Source organism: Coenobita brevimanus, chromosome 21 (assembly GCF_032717465.1).
Source record: "Coenobita brevimanus isolate Jiangsu-jjx chromosome 21, ASM3271746v2, whole genome shotgun sequence".
Lineage (NCBI taxonomy): Eukaryota > Metazoa > Arthropoda > Malacostraca > Decapoda > Coenobitidae > Coenobita > Coenobita brevimanus.
In genome coordinates, this window is record NC_136974.1 from 37,441,496 (window position 1) to 37,457,312 (window position 15,817).

Genomic DNA, 15,817 nt, shown 5'->3' on the forward strand with positions numbered 1-15,817 from the left:
GTTGACGTCACTGGGTGTTTATCTCTTTGAATCTTTTAGCCAAAACATCGGCCAAGCCAGTCCTTCTCATCTCCGTATCCCGCCACACTCCCTGATCCACACAAGCCCCTTTCTCCCTTGTCTCCCATCCCCCCCTTTATTCTGTCCCCCTCTTTCCCTTCTTCCTTCCCTTACCCATCCCCTATCCATCCCTTCTCCCCTCCCCCCTTCCTTCCATCACCCCTCCTTCTGTTCTCCCCTCCCCCTCCCGTCCCCCCTCCTTCCCCTCTTCCCTTCCCCCTCCCTCCACCCTCCCTTCTTCCCTCTCCCCTTCCTCTCTTCTGCCACCCCCACTCTTCCTTCATCCATCTCTCTCCCCCTTTCTCCCCTCCCCCCTGCTTGTCGCTGCACTGTGACATGATCTCTTATCCTTCCCACTGCCACTCACATCAAGGACACATTCAAACCTACACATACCCGTAGTCATTTCCTTTTCATCTGACGGGACTAGGCAAATGCTACAACTCAACGGATATTCGGCAGGTTAGAGTGAACGCACTATACCTCATCCCTCCCGTAACTTAGGTGCTTCGAGGGGTAGTGGAGATCGTCGTAGTGAATGGCGTAGTAGAGAAGAGGCTTGACAGGATCGTAATATTATAGTCCTCGTCTTCTCACTGACAGTCACAAAAGCACCGGTAGGGCTGTTGCTGTTTGCTTTCTGTGCACTCCATCTCTCCAGCTTCTCGTTCCTTCCTCTCGTCCTTATTTCCATTCCTTCTCTCAGTCCTTCCTTCCTTCCGCCGTCTGCTTCTTCTCCTCTACCTCCTTCCTTCTGTCTTCCTTTCTCCTTCCTCCCTAACTTCCTTAAGCCCATATCTTTTTCTCCCTTCCTTCCCTTTCTCCCAGCCTCCTACCTTCCATTTCCTTACTCTTTCTCCCTCCCTCCCTCTCTCCCTTGTTTTTCATTTCCATTTCTTTCCTGCTGCTTTCCACCCTATCCTCCCGTCATTCCCTCCTGCCATCTACTCACTCCCTTCCTTCTTTCCTTCATCACCCCAACCTTTACACTTCCTTATTTCCATCTTCTCCTCCCTTCCCTCCCTCCCCCTCCCCCCTCCCCTCCCCTCCCCTCCACCCGCAGGCCACTCCTTATGTCACACAGGGCGTAGCCAGGCAATGTCCCCCCCCCCCGCTCTCTTTTCTCTCTCCCACTTCCTCTTTCACCTCTCCCCTCTCTTCTCTCCCTCTCACCTTCTCCTCCCGTCCCTCTCTTTCCTTCTTCCATTTTCTCTTTCATTTCTCTCATCTTGAATATTCCTCCCCCTTACTCTCTCCCTCCCCCTCTCTTTCCTCCCCCCCTCCCCTTCCCTACTCCCCGTGCCCCTCTCTCTCCCCAACACTCCTTCCGAATTCATTTCCTCCTCTCTCTCTCTCTCTCTCTCTCTCTCTCTCTCTCTCTCTCTCTCTCTCTCTCTCTCTCTCTCTCTCTCTCTCTCTCTCTCTCTCTCTCTCTCTCTCTCTCTCTCTCTCATTGAAAGGGTAAGTTGTAATATCCCACTGACCTTATTGTCTTGACCTGACTCGACCTTTGCATTGCCCCCGTGTTGGTCATTGCCTTTCTTTTGTCCTTTGCTGGGTGAAAGCATGGGGAGAGAGAGAGAGAGAGAGAGAGATAGATTAATAATGGAGGAAGAAAGACAGAATTATGGCAAGACTTTTTTCTCTGCGGTTTACTTCCCCGTCTCTCTCTCTCTCTCTCTCTCTCTCTCTCTCTCTCTCTCTGTCACTCAAATATATGGATATGTGGGCGTATTTTCAAGTCCAGGAACCAAGGAGATTTGATTGATAAGCCAGGAAATAGAATACGTGATGGAGTCCACCTACACGGGAGAGAGAGAGAGAGAGAGAGAGAGAGAGAGAGAGAGAGAGAGAGAGAGAGAGAGAGAGAGAGAGAGAATGTCATACACCTCAGGAATGTTGACATCCGTGTTGTTATTCTGAACCAGCCTATTGTTTCTCATAAAAAAAAAAAATCCCTCGGTTTTGCAAGTGTACTGAGGATAGATAGATAAATAGATTGATAGGCATGAATAGATAGATAGATAGATAGACTGACTGAAGTAGATGTGATTTTTCCTGTCATTAGCACGCGTACACTAGGTTAATTACGTACACATATATACACATACGTACATATATATCTGATCATAAGCATATGCAGACATAGAGCAAACGCACACACATACACCCAAACACACACACACACACACACACACACACACACACACACACACACACACACACACACACATCTATCTACCTATTTATTTATTTATTTATACATTTAAACACACCCACATAATAATTGTCTGATCACATTCCTTCACACACATGACTGGTGTGGCTGGTTGTGTGTGTGTGTGTGTGTGTGTGTGTGTGTGTGTGTGTGTGTGTGTGTGTGTGTGAGAGAGAGAGAGAGAGAGAGAGCACTGGAACAAAAGCGGTCAATCAGCAAACATAATAGTGATGCAAGAAAATCTGTGTGTGTGTGTGTGTGTGTGTGTGTGTGTATGTGTGTGTGTGTGTGTGTGTGTGTGTGTGTGTGTGTGTGTGTGTGTTTACGAAATGTCTTCACGCTCAGGAAGCAGTCTGTGTTGGTCTGCCTAGATTACACAGTGAGAGAGAGAGAGAGAGAGAGAGAGAGAGAGAGAGAGAGAGGGAGGGAGAGAGAGAAAAAGAGAGAGAGAGAGTCCTTAGATGATTTTTGAGATAATACGTCTGATAGATGGGTAAATAGATCGATAGATGTAGAATAATAGATAAAAATGAATGGCTAAGTGAAAGAGAGAGAAATAGATAGATAGATAGAGTATACGTAGATAGATATTGATTGGTAGATAGATAGATAGATAAATTATAGGTCGATAGATGTAGAAAAAATAGATTAATAGCTAAGTATATTGAAGATATGATAAGTAGATGGATAGATAGATAGATACTGACTGGTAGATAGGTAGATAGATAAATAATAGATAGATAGATGTTGATTGGTCCATATGTTGATAGTCATACAGTACACACACACACACACACACACACACACACGTTATATATGTGTAAGTGTATAATATTCACTATGATAATTTTTTTTAGCCAATAAAGAAAATATCCTGATTAAAGAATACATTGTACGTATTTATGTTACTTTTATTTATTTATTCATTTATTTATTGTAATTTTTGGAAAGAAAAAAAAATTGTCCGTTTTAGGTATTTTCCAGAAATTTTTGAGGAGTGCTGGGTTGACATCTATTAAAAAAGAAGTAAATAAATGAATGCTTGAGAGAGAGAGAGAGAGAGAGAGAGAGAGAGAGAGAGAGAGAGAGAGAGGCGTTTACTGTGCTTTTCCGTAGCTTTTCATTTCACTTCCCCGTAGGCAGAGTCCAAGGTTTATGGTGATAGAATGTTGAAAGAAGGAAGAGGAAAGAAGGAAAACTAGAACTCATAGCATTTTGTGTGTGTGTGAGAGAGAGAGAGAGAGAGAGAGAGAGAGAGAGAGAGGTATTACGGCACTTTGAAGGAAAAATATAAAATAGAATAATGTTTGTGATATTTTAGCATCTAGAGGCAGAAGAAACAGTTTTAAGAGTTGATACAGGGTCGTCGTCGTTCATTATTATTATTATTATTATTATTATTATTATTATTATTATTACCATCATCATCATCATCATCAATAGTAGTAGTAGTAGTAGTAGTAGTAGTTGTAATAGTAGTAGTAGAAGTATCATCATCATCATCATTATTATTATTATTAAGATATTCCTTATAAAATTGCGTGTCCCAAATCAGCTGTGTTGGGGGAGTGGTTGAAATATATTGCTTCAAGTCTGCTGGGGGTGGCGGAGACAGGTGCATGGAGATGGTGGTGGTTGGTGGGGCTGGGTAGGGATGTGAAGATGAAGAGAGAGAGAGAGAGAGAGAGAGAGAGAGAGAGAAAATGCTAGTCTAAATGTTATGTCTGAGGTCCAGCTATATATTATGTTTGTGTCTGTCTGTGTGTTTGTTTGTTTTCACGAGAACGGTAATAAATATCGACTTAATTCGTTTTTCATTAGGTCGGGAAAAGTCCACGGATTTTCAGAAATTTACCAAAAATTTAGACAATCGCGCGCGACTCAATAGCGCGAAATTGTTGGAAGTCGCGGCACGCGGAAATATGCGAAAATATATATATACTTTTTTCAACTTCTGGACAGAATTGATCATTGTGGGCTCAGTATAGGTATGGAAACAAATGTAATGGTATTTGAAAACATTTTGTGGTGGAAAGGCAACTTTTTGGCAGGAAGCACTAGTCTCATAAACAGTAACCATAAAATAATATATTTACTTTGGCTTGCAAGTCAGTGTCCTGGGAGTGGAGGTAAAGGGTATTATGACATCCAGAGCAGCTGAACCTTACCTCCACCCTAACCCTCTCTCACCCCACACCCTAACCTCTCCCCCATTCACCCCAACACCCTTTTACTTTCACGTCCTTTCACCCATGCGTCAGGCCTCACCGGGACAGGATGAGGGTAACACACACACACACACACACACACACACACACACACACACACACACACACACACACACACACACACACACACACACACACATTACCACACACATTTACAGCCACTTGACATGCATTTAGGCTGGACCTGTTTTTTTTTGACATTCTGATTCGCTTGTGTTGTGTAAGGAGGATGTGTTTTTTCTTGCTGTTTTGATCTCCCTTCCCTGTTTGTTTTGATGTGTCTTGTTCTGCTTTGATCTACTTCCCTTGTTTGTTTTGATTTGTCTTGCTTTGCTTTGATTGCGTTCCGTTGTTGATTTTTTCTTTCTTTTCTTCCTCCTGTTTACCTGCGTCATTAAGGCGTCAGGTATATAAAAACAGACATTGCTTTTGAGTATTATTATTATTTTTTTAATATTTTTTTGAGAATCTTTCATCCAGAGAACACTCCCCCCCCCAAAAAAAAAAAAAAAAAAAAATCATTCTAACATTGTACGCAGTTTTATTGATTTATTTTTCACCTCAAACGCCTGAACCCCCCCCCCAAAAAAAAAAAAAAAATCATTCTAACGTTCTAGCATTTTATTTTTATTTTTTCTCCTCAAACACATGAACTCCCCCCCCCCAAAAAAAAAATCTAACCTTGTACCTATTTTTTATATTTATTTTTTCTTCTCAAACACCTGAAGCCCCCCCCCCAAAAAAAAAAAATCATTATAACTTTGTACTTTTTTTTTTTTTTCACCTCAAACACCTGAAATTAAGCGTATTGGCTGAAGTAGTGGGCCTGAAGTGATAGGGTGTGAGGTCTGAAATATTGCTAAAATCATCTATACTCCTTTCACATTAACTTGGCGTAAAATTGGCCTCTTTCTATCGCCATTGCGGAGCTGGAACAGTACACTGACACTACACTTATGCTAGTCACGAAGAAGTGCTAGGGAATATATGAGCTACGGGAAATAAGCTGCAGAAGGACGAAAATCATGGCCAACTTAAAGTGAGTGGACTAGAGAGAGAGAGAGAGAGAGAGAGTTGATGATGCGAAAAGGCTTTACTTACCATCTTATTTCGAAGAACGGTGTATGAGAAATTCCCCTCTCTCTCTCTCTCTCTCTCTCTCTCTCTCTCTCTCTCTCACACACACACACACACACACACACACACACACACACACACACACACACACACACAATTATTCATAAAAATTCCTTGCTTTTGTTTTATCGATCAGTATTACGAAAGTGTGTGTGTGTGTGTGTGTGTGTGTGTGTGTGTGTGTGTGTGTGTGTGTGTGTGTGTGTGTGTGTGTGTGTGTTGTTAATAGTTAGAAATTTTGATTCGAATATGCTTGATTAGTGACAATTTTAAAAAGGCAGTTGGGGAGGAAGAGGAGGAGAGAGAATGAGGAAATAAAGAAAGAAGTGGAGGAGGAGGAGGGAGAGAAGGGAAATGGAGGAAATGAAAAGGAGAGGAAAGAAAGAGTTGCGAAGAGGAAAGGGAGGCGAAGGAATGAAAAGGGAAGGGAAAGTGAAGGAGAGGAAGGGAAGGGGAAAGATTAAGGAGAGACTGAGAAGGAGAGAGGAAGAGAGTGAGAAAGGAAGAGAGAGGGAAGTCAGCGGGAAAATATTAGAAAGACAGGAAGGAGGGAAGGTAAAGAGGAGAGAGAGAGAGAGAGAGAGAGAGGGAAGGGGTGAAGGGGTGATAGAAGAAGGCTTGGGAAGAACCGGGATGGGGTGAGAGAGGGGAGAGGTGAGGGGTGAAGGAGAGGGAGGGGTGAGGAGAGGAGAAGGTGGGGGTGAGAGGTTATGGAGGAGGGGGTGTGGGGAGAGAAAGGGAAGGGAGATGGGGAGGAAGAAGGAAGGAAGGTGGGGAGAGGGTGGTAAGAAGGAAGGAAGAGATGAAAGGAAGAAGTTAGGGGTGAGTGAGGAGGGGAGAAAGATGCGAGGTATGAGAGAAGGGTGGGGAGGAAGAGGGAAGGAAGGCGGGGAGAGGGGAGGAAGAGAGAAGAAGAGGGTAGGGATGAGATAGGAAGAGGGAATGCGAGGATGAGAGGGGAGGAAGAGAAGTGAGGGGGAGAGGGGAGAGGAGAGGGGTTGAAGGTGAGAGGGGAGATGGAAGGGGGGAGGAGGAGGTGAGAGAGAGAGAGAGAGAGAGAGAGAGAGAGAGAGAGAGAGAGAGAGAGGAAGAGAGGGAAAGGAAGAGGAAGCAAGAAAGAAAGAATGAATAACGGAGGAAAGAGGAAGGAGGAGAGGAGGGGAGAGGGAAGAGGAGGGGGTAAGAAGGATGGGGAGGGGGAGGGGGAGGGGGAGGGAGGGAGGAAAGGGAGGGGGTTAAGAGGCAGGCCAGTTTTTTCTTCTTCCATCCAGGCGAAACATCCCAGATTTTTAGGTCGTCTTGCAAGTACTCTCTCTCTCGTGTGTGTGTGTGTGTGTGTGTGTGTGTGTGTGTGTGTGTGTGTGTGTGTGTGTGTGTGTGTGTGTGTGCTTGCTCTAGTTGTGAGGGCGTTCAGAGCTTTCATGTTTCCGGTCACTCACGCACGCACACACACGTACACTCATACCTGCACGTACATGTACATACACACAAGCCTTCACACGCACACAGGCACTCACGCACACACCCAACCACTGACACACCGTCAGCACGAAAACACACACATGCACATACTCAAAGACAAGCACACACACATTTACGAGAACACGCACACGTAAAAATACATACATACACATATACATAAAGTACGTACATACATTCATTCCTTCATGCATTCCTTCATGTATTCCTATGTACATAACTACACGCACTTCACATTAACAGGACAATAAAACACACACACACACACACACACACACACACACACACACACACACACACACACACACACACACGAGTCCAGTTAGTTACGTACATAAGTAAGTCAGTGTGTCAGTGTTTATTGGTGACCTTGACCGGTTCTCTCTCTCTCTCTCTCTCTCTCTCTCTCTCTCTCTCTCTCCTCGAAGCAGTTGTCAACCGTTAGGGACAGAGTTTTGCAGGAGAGAGAGAGAGAGAGAGAGAGAGAGAGAGAGAGAGAGAGAGAGAGAGAGAGACTAGCGGTAGTGTGGTGAACGAAACGCAAAAAATACAGAGAAAAAGAAAGCATAAAGAAAGTGAGCGAGACGAAATACAAACTGGGCAATGGAGTAACGGAGCATCAAGGTGGCGGTGTGACGTGAAATAACACACACACACACACACACACACACACACACACACACAGCGAAGAGTATAGAGTTTCAAAAGCAAATATATTTTTATCTTTGCGATATTGACGTTAACGCCAGACGGATTTTTCAGGACAGGTTTATCATCGTGAAGACAGTAAATAAAAAAAAATGGAGGGCTATTTTTGAGCAGCAAATCCTCTATAATATCCCAGAATTGAAAAAGAAAAAAAAAAGAAGACAGAGGAAGCGTATGGAAACGACACGAAAATAAAAAATAACATACGAAGTTTTAAAATACAGATACAAAAATAATGATAATAATAATAACTCCATTTTGTCATCCTCACCTCGTAGGCAATTCAGTGATTAGGTTACAAACACTTCCTTCCGTTCATTACTTTTTATTGCGTATGTACTTCCGATTGCTAAGTACTCCCAGGGAACAGATGGTGTGTTGAGAGAGAGAGAGAGAGAGAGAGAGAGACATTTGTAACTGCATGTGGTTTTGCGCTGTGTGTGTGAGAGTTTGTGATTTGGTGAGATAAGGTGTGTGTGTGTGTGTGTGTGTGTGTGTGTGTGAGAGAGAGAGAGAGGGGGGGGGGTAGTGGTATCCGCCTGGGGTTGCGGATATAGAGAGGAGTATGTCGTTAACTCCGGGTTACTGGGCCGCGGTCACCTATTTCTAACACTATTGACTATTTCCCCACTAATCCTGAAGGCGCCTGGTCATCTACCTCTTAATCTACCTACCTACCTGCTTCATAATCTACCCACCTACTTTCCAACCTACCTACCTACCTATCTATCAATCAGTCTATCAGTCTATCTATGTCTACCTGCCTGCCTACCCATGTGCCTGCTACCTACCGACCTACCTACCTACTTACCTACCTACCTACCTACCTACCTACCTACCTACCTCCTACCTACCTACCTACCTTCCTGCCTGAGTGACCGCGACCGTGAGAGTAACACACTGACCTGTTCTGCCTAACTCCCCTCCCCCACCCTCTTAGTTACTAGGCACCTTGATTTCTTCCTTCCTTCCTTCCTTCCTTCCTTCCTTCTTCCCTTCCTTCCTTCTTTTTTTCCTTCCCATACTTCTTCCAGTGTATTTTTCTTCTTTTTCTCTGTTTCTTTTTCCTTCCTTCCTTCCTATCTCTCTTAAAATCGTTTTTGTACGTGTCCATATTGTTCCGTCCTCCTCCTCCTCCTCCTCCTCCTCCTCCTTAGTAACAATAAGATTTCGTTGTTAGCATGCTTTTGTAACCCCCTCCCCTTCTCTCCCCTCCCCTCCCCTCCTCTCCCCTCCCCTCCCCTCCCCTCCCCTCCCTTCCCCTCCCCATCTTCCCATTTACCCGTCTGTATGTGTGTCTGCGTTCCTGTCTGTGTCAGGGAGGAGTGGGGGTCGAATCCGGGATGGTTATGTTGGGGGAATGGTAGGGAAGGAGGGTGCTGGTGGAGTGTGTAGTTAATTAGGTAAAGGAGAAGGAGGAGGAGGAGGAGGAGAAGAAGAAGAAGAAGAAGAAGAAGAAGAAGAAGACTAGAAACAGGAGGAGGAGGAAAGGAAAAAAGAAAGAAAGGAAGGAAGAAGAAAGGCAGTTGTCTCAAAAGTTGTCTTCCTTCCAAAGAAAACTAAGCAGAAAAAAAAAAATCAGAATCAGGATCAGTTCAAGATGCCTGGATACATAGCCTTTAGAAGACTGGAGGCTGTAGGCAGAGGGATAGGCAGGATGAAGGAGATAGTGTCAGGATTTACTTGTGTGTGTGTGTGTGTGTGTGTGTGTGTGTGTGTCCCTCCATGATGCGTGTGTCAGTAGTCAGATTGATAAACACGTGGTCAAGAGTTGGTCAAGGGATGAAAGGGGAGTAACAAGAAGCCAATATTTGCGTCACAGATTACATTACGCTCCCTGCAGGAATTCTAGGGGCGTCACTACCCCCATTTGGTTGCATAGAGCTTCATAATGCCGCAGGGGCCTTTAATGTAGCCCCCTTAGGGTCTGATTTCAAGGGGGCGTTTGTCCCCGTAACCCCTCCTGGATGCTTCGGTCTGTATATTCGTTACACACACACACACACACATACACACACACACACACACACACACACACACACACACACACACACACACACACACACACACACACACACACACACATACACACACACACACACACACAAAATCATCTCAGTTCCTGCTTTCACCAAATCGACCTGCCTCTGCTCGCGTCCTACTTACCCTCACACACTACCTACCTACCTACCTACCTACCTACCAGCCTACCTACTGTACCTACTACCTACATACCTACCTACCTGCCTACCTACCTACCAACCTACCTACCAACCTACCTACTGTACCTACTACCTACCTACCTACCTACCTACCTGCCTGCCTGCCTACCTCCTCTGTCATTGTGCCTTGTTATCGTGTTTCCACCAGTACTGCCTTGAAAGAGAGAGAGAGAGAGAGAGAGAGAGAGAGAGAGGAGACAGACAGACAGACAGACAGACAAACCAACAGACAGGTAGATGATGATGATGATTTTGTGTGTGTGTGTGTGTGTGTGTGTGTGTGTGTGTGTGTGTGTGTTGTGTTAGGTATGGGCTGGTGCCGGCGTACTGTTGGTTATGTGATGTTTGAACTCTTGTCGTGATGTGGTTACAAGATGCGGTCTGTGTGTGTGTGTGTGTGTGTGTGTGTGTGTGTGTGTATGAGAGAGAGAGAGAGAGAGAGAGAGAGAGAGAGAGAGAGAGAGAGAGAGAGAGAGAGAGAGAGAGGCCTGGTGGGTTAAGGTGCTCCGGCAGAACGTAAATCTTAAATGAGATAAAAATAATAATTCCATCCTCGTACTGAAGAGGCTAAAAACCATCACCGTGGAGCCAATTAGCCCGTAGGAAGACAGGTAGACAGGTATTTTCCACAGGTGTATATACGTGTGTCCGTAGCGAGATTAAAATATACAAGGGGGTACGTACGTGTCCTTTGGGGTTTTGTTATTATTATTATTATTATTATTATTATTATTATTACTGCTACTACTACTACGACTACTACTACTTCCCATGCTCTGTACTATTTCACTGCGTCTCCTTCACACTTAAGGCATGTCCGTCACTTTCCTCCCTGACGCATCATGTCAGCGAGAATAATCTATGGCCAGAGAAACATACCAAGCCTCCCTCAGCCTAGGAATATTAGCCAGCAGAGGAAAGTGACAAGTAGGAGGGGTGAAATATTAGGCAGAAAAACATACCAAGCCTCTCATGGATCAGGAATATTAGGCAGCAGAGGATGAGGTGAAATATTAGGGCAGAGAAACATACCAAGCCTCCGTCAGCTTAGGAATATTGGCCAGCAGAGGAATGTGACAAGTGGATGAGGTGAAATATTAGGCGAACTTTTGTCCCAGACTGTAAGCCTTAACATAACTGGGACATGAGGCTTCGTAACACCTCTTCCTAAGCGATTTATTTTGCATGTTACACCCTATCATTCTCTTCTTTGTTATATATATAATTGAAATACGGGCATAGTTCCCATCATACCAGAGCATATTGAGGTATAATGTGTAGAATGATTCGCTAAGGAAGAGGTGTTAGGTAATTTCCAGCGTCTCTTAGATTAGGCCCCTGTACCCAGTGATCCCCTTGCCTTTGATTGTTTGAATTCACGGACCACGGTTGAGAGAGAGAGAGAGAGAGAGAGAGAGAGAGGGAGAGGGAAATAGAGAGAGAGAGAGAGAGAGAGAGAGAGAGAGAGAGGAGGAAAAAAATCCATGCCGGTCATTTGGCACGTGAGGGAGCGGAACCAGACCATCCAATCAGCCTTCCCGTTAGCGAGTGTTGGGGCAAGGATGACACTGACCCCAGGCGACAGACAGACAGGCAGACAGACGAGGTAGCCAGTAGCCCCGGAAGCATTCGAAGATGGGGGGGGGGGAAATAAGTAAGGAGTATGAGTAAAGTGTACATTGCATCGTGTGTGTGTGTGTTTTTATGTATGTATGTGGAAATGAATGTGCGTGTACAGTGTATGGGAGTAAAATTGTGGGTGAAGGTGTAGGATGAATAGGATAAGAGGAGGAAATAGGAGAAGGGGACGAAAATAATATATATATACGTAGATGGAGAGAGAGAGGGGGAGGACAGTGTAGAACTTGTGGACTCGACTTGTGGCTTGCCTGGGGCGTGACTCGTGCAGGTAACTCTGAGGCTGATTAGTGCATTTTTACTGTACACACTATCGCTACCTTTTCCTGTATTACGCACACACGTCTTCTCCTCCTCCTCCTCCTCCTCCTTATCATCATCATCATCATCATCATCACACAGTTCTTCTCTACATCACATTCTGACACACACACACACACACACACACACACACACACACACACACACACCTGTTTTCCATGCCCGGCCCGTCATATCAATTCAGTATTCACGTACAGTACACAGTGGAGTTACTTAATGTGTACCGATATACATTTTTCCAATGGTTGGGTGTGAACATTTGAGCCCCTTCACTACGATGACAGGTAAAGATAGATAGATAGATAGATAGATTGAAAGATGGAGATGGACTGATAGAAGTTAGGTAGGTAGGTAGATATAAATGGATAGAGAGGTAGGTAGCTAGGTAGATAGATAGATAGATAGATAGACATATATCCTATACTTATAAAAATTCCTTCATTAGCCATCTCATTTCCTGGTCTCATCCTTCATCCTTATATTTTCCACCTCTCCATCCACCCCACGCAAAACCCCATCTACCATCCCCTCGCCATTCCCCCACTGTTTCCCCATCAGTTGTCAGCGTGGCAGTGTGGCGGGATGGCTGGGTAAATCACACGTGCACACAACAATGCCCTATTATGCTTTAAGACATCACAGCGCGCTACCAAAACAATCATCCCTCCGCATTCAAAACACACTTATTGCCAGTTATTTCCCGTCGTAACTCTATATATATTTTTCCTGCAGAGACTACAGTATGAAAAGAGAGTCTAGATTTTTTCTCCATGTTTCTGGTTATTCGTACATCAAGAAATAGTAATTATAACAGAATCTTGCGTGCGAATAGCCTTCCTCAACGCGAATTCAAAAACAAATTATTTTATATTTGTCGTCACTCAAGATTTGTTTTTGTGAGCAGGTCGAGGAATGAAAACTGCCTGATATTTCCGTGTTTCTGGTTACACCATTCACAAATAAATCTTCTTTAAAACAGAGAAGTTAATTAAATGTATATTCGAATGACATTTCTGGCCATAAACAACGAGCATCATATGGCATCATTATTGCGCCTCTCCTGGTAAACCCGCACTTCCCCCTTCCCCCCCTTTTATTTTTTTTTTGCGTATTTTTGCGGTTAGGGGGCCATTACCTCGTTGGCCCCATTATTACCGTGTGGAATGTGTCGAAACATTTCGGGAAGGAAGATTTCAGTGCGGTACGGTACTCCATTGAGGGGTTGCCAGAATTTCGTCCCGTTTTCGAATATAAGTTTTTTGAGGTCTGTTTTGGTGACATAATGAACTCTTGATATATGTAAGTAAATTAGTGGTAGTGATTACTTTGATAAATTAAGCCTCAGTTTTAATTATAAGTAGATTTCAGTCAGAATGTTGATCTTCTGAATTTAACTTTCTGCAGTAGACTTTTTAAAGCACGAAGATTATTTGGATTATTCTCTGAATTTAAAAGTGAGTGTCGCTTATATATGCAAGATTTTTCATAGCAGCAGCAGCAGTAGTAGTAGTAGAAGTAGTAATAGTAGTAGTGGTTTGTAGTAGTAGTGATGGTAGTAGTATTAGTAGTAGTAGTGATGGTTGTAGTAGTAGTAGTGGTAGTAGTACTATATAGTAGTGATGGTTGTAGTAATAGTAGTAATTCCCAGAGTAATATAAACAGTATCAGTATAATATTTTGAGCAGTATAAGTAGTGTTGGCAGAGTGAGTTCTCAATATTACTGTCTTGCGTGGGAGTGTGGTGGGGATGAGCCATTGTGTGTGTGTGTGTGTGTGTGTGTGTGTGAGAGAGAGAGAGAGAGAGAGAGAGAGAGAGAGAGACTAATGTGCGATTGTCTCCAACACCCCCCCCCTTTGCTCTTCCACCCCCTACCCCACTCTTAACCTTTCACCTCCTCCCTTCCTTCTTCCTTCCTTCATTCCTTCTTTCTTCTTCTATTATCTCCCTCCATTCCTGTCTTCCTTTTTCCATCGTTTTTTCCATCCATCCTTTCTTCCTTCCTTCAGTTTGTTCTCTCCTTCTTTTCCTTTCCTTCTATCCCTGCCCCACATTCTTTTGTCAGGTACTTAGATCAGTGTATTTCCTTTTTCATTCACATTTTTTCCCTTCCCATCTCAGTCCACCTTCCCCCTCCCCCCTCTCTCCTCTATCGTCTCTCTTCCCCTCCCTCCACCACTTCTTGCGTCTCCCATTCCCTCTCTCCCCTTTCTTCACCTCTCCATCTCCTCCCCTCTTCCCCTCCCCATTCCTCCCTCCCTCTCTCCCTCCCACCACATCCCCCCTCCTCCCAAAATGGCACTAGAGGCGAGATTTGCCGTGAATAGTACGAAATATTAGACCTTCTCGACGTCAAGACAGCTCATGGTGGGATGATTTCAGATTCCAATTTATTTTTTATTAATTTTTTGTTTTCACGGGCTTTTAACTCAAGTGATCCTCGGGCTTTATGATTTTTTTGGCACGATTTTTGTGATTAGGAAGTGTCTTTTTCTTTTAGACTGATAATTCCTTTTTTTTATTTTTTTATTTTCGATGAGTGAATGGATGTACTGTCAGCGTTTTTTGGTGCAGCTTTTTGTAATCTGTTTATTTATTTATCTGTGTATTTATTCTTGTGGTAGGTGGTGGCGACCATCATCCACTCACTTGATGTAGTGCTGCCTACTTCTTCCTTAGCCTTTATCATTCTTTTTCTGTGCCTGTCCTCCTCTCTTCCTATTTCTCCCAACTTTCCTGTCACTTCTTATTGCTTTTCTTTCCTTTACAGGTGGCTTTACATTGAGCGACAAGCCAAATGGTTTCCTGTAAGCCAAGAAACCATTTACAGCGCTGGGTGATAACCATATAACCAAACCATACGTGCTCCCTACGTGTCAACAAGTGGGTTGGTGGAGGGTTAGTGCCCCTCCCTGTAAAACAAATAACTCAGAGTCAAATGGCCACCCCTTACGGGATTATGGCATCTGGCAATAGATAGATAGATAGTATTTATTCTTTGCTGCATTTATATAAAGACCATTTTATTGTACACGATTGATAATGTTTATACTTGTGTTATTCTAGATTTTATACGACTGATTGAGAGTAGAGAATTTATTGTGATGATGAAAGTGTGTGTGTGTGTGTGTGTGTGTGTGTGTGTGTGTGTGTGTGTGCAAAAAAAAAAAAAATCTCGTTACTACTTATACGGAGTTTGTGCTACCGTGACTATAGATATAATTATTCTGGTGATGGTGGTGAGGATGAGGTGGAGGGATGGATTTAAGAGGTATATGAGGGAGGGGGGAGTGAGTTGGGGGGAGGGCAGTCAAATGGTGGGTGACAGAGTGACTTGGAGGCGTTTTGTCTGCGGCCACCCTTTTGCGGGATTAGGGCGTCGGGATGTAGATAGATAGATAGTCTAGTGGGTTAGGGTGTTTGATCCCATTTAAGTGCCAGTGGTTGACATCGGGAAGGGTATTCGATCACAAAGCTGTATAGACACTCCAACTAAATTCCCCTCAACAGGAGCATTGTAAAGCTAAATTATCACTGTGCTGTTTGTTCATGGAGTATGGAGATTTTTTTTTAATGCCTCATTCTTAATTATTTTCCCTGATGTGCTTTAGTTTTCCTGCCTTTTTTTTTTTTTTCTTCTGTCTTCCTTTCTTTCCCAGTTTCATGAATCTACCCAGTGTTTTGACCGTGAAAAATTAGGTGATGATGATGAAAATACTGATATGATGATAATTATTTTAATGACGATGACAACAGTGCTGATGACATTGGCAGTACATAATGACAATAAATTATAATGATAATAACA

General features: G+C 43.8%; 1 protein-coding gene across 1 annotated transcript in view; it reads left to right on the forward strand.

The window, feature by feature from the left end:
* LOC145392217 (NBAS subunit of NRZ tethering complex-like) overlaps positions 1-15,817 on the forward strand; it is a 96,214-nt gene that overhangs the window by 66,930 nt on the left and 13,467 nt on the right. The gene's annotated exons all lie outside the window — the stretch shown is intronic.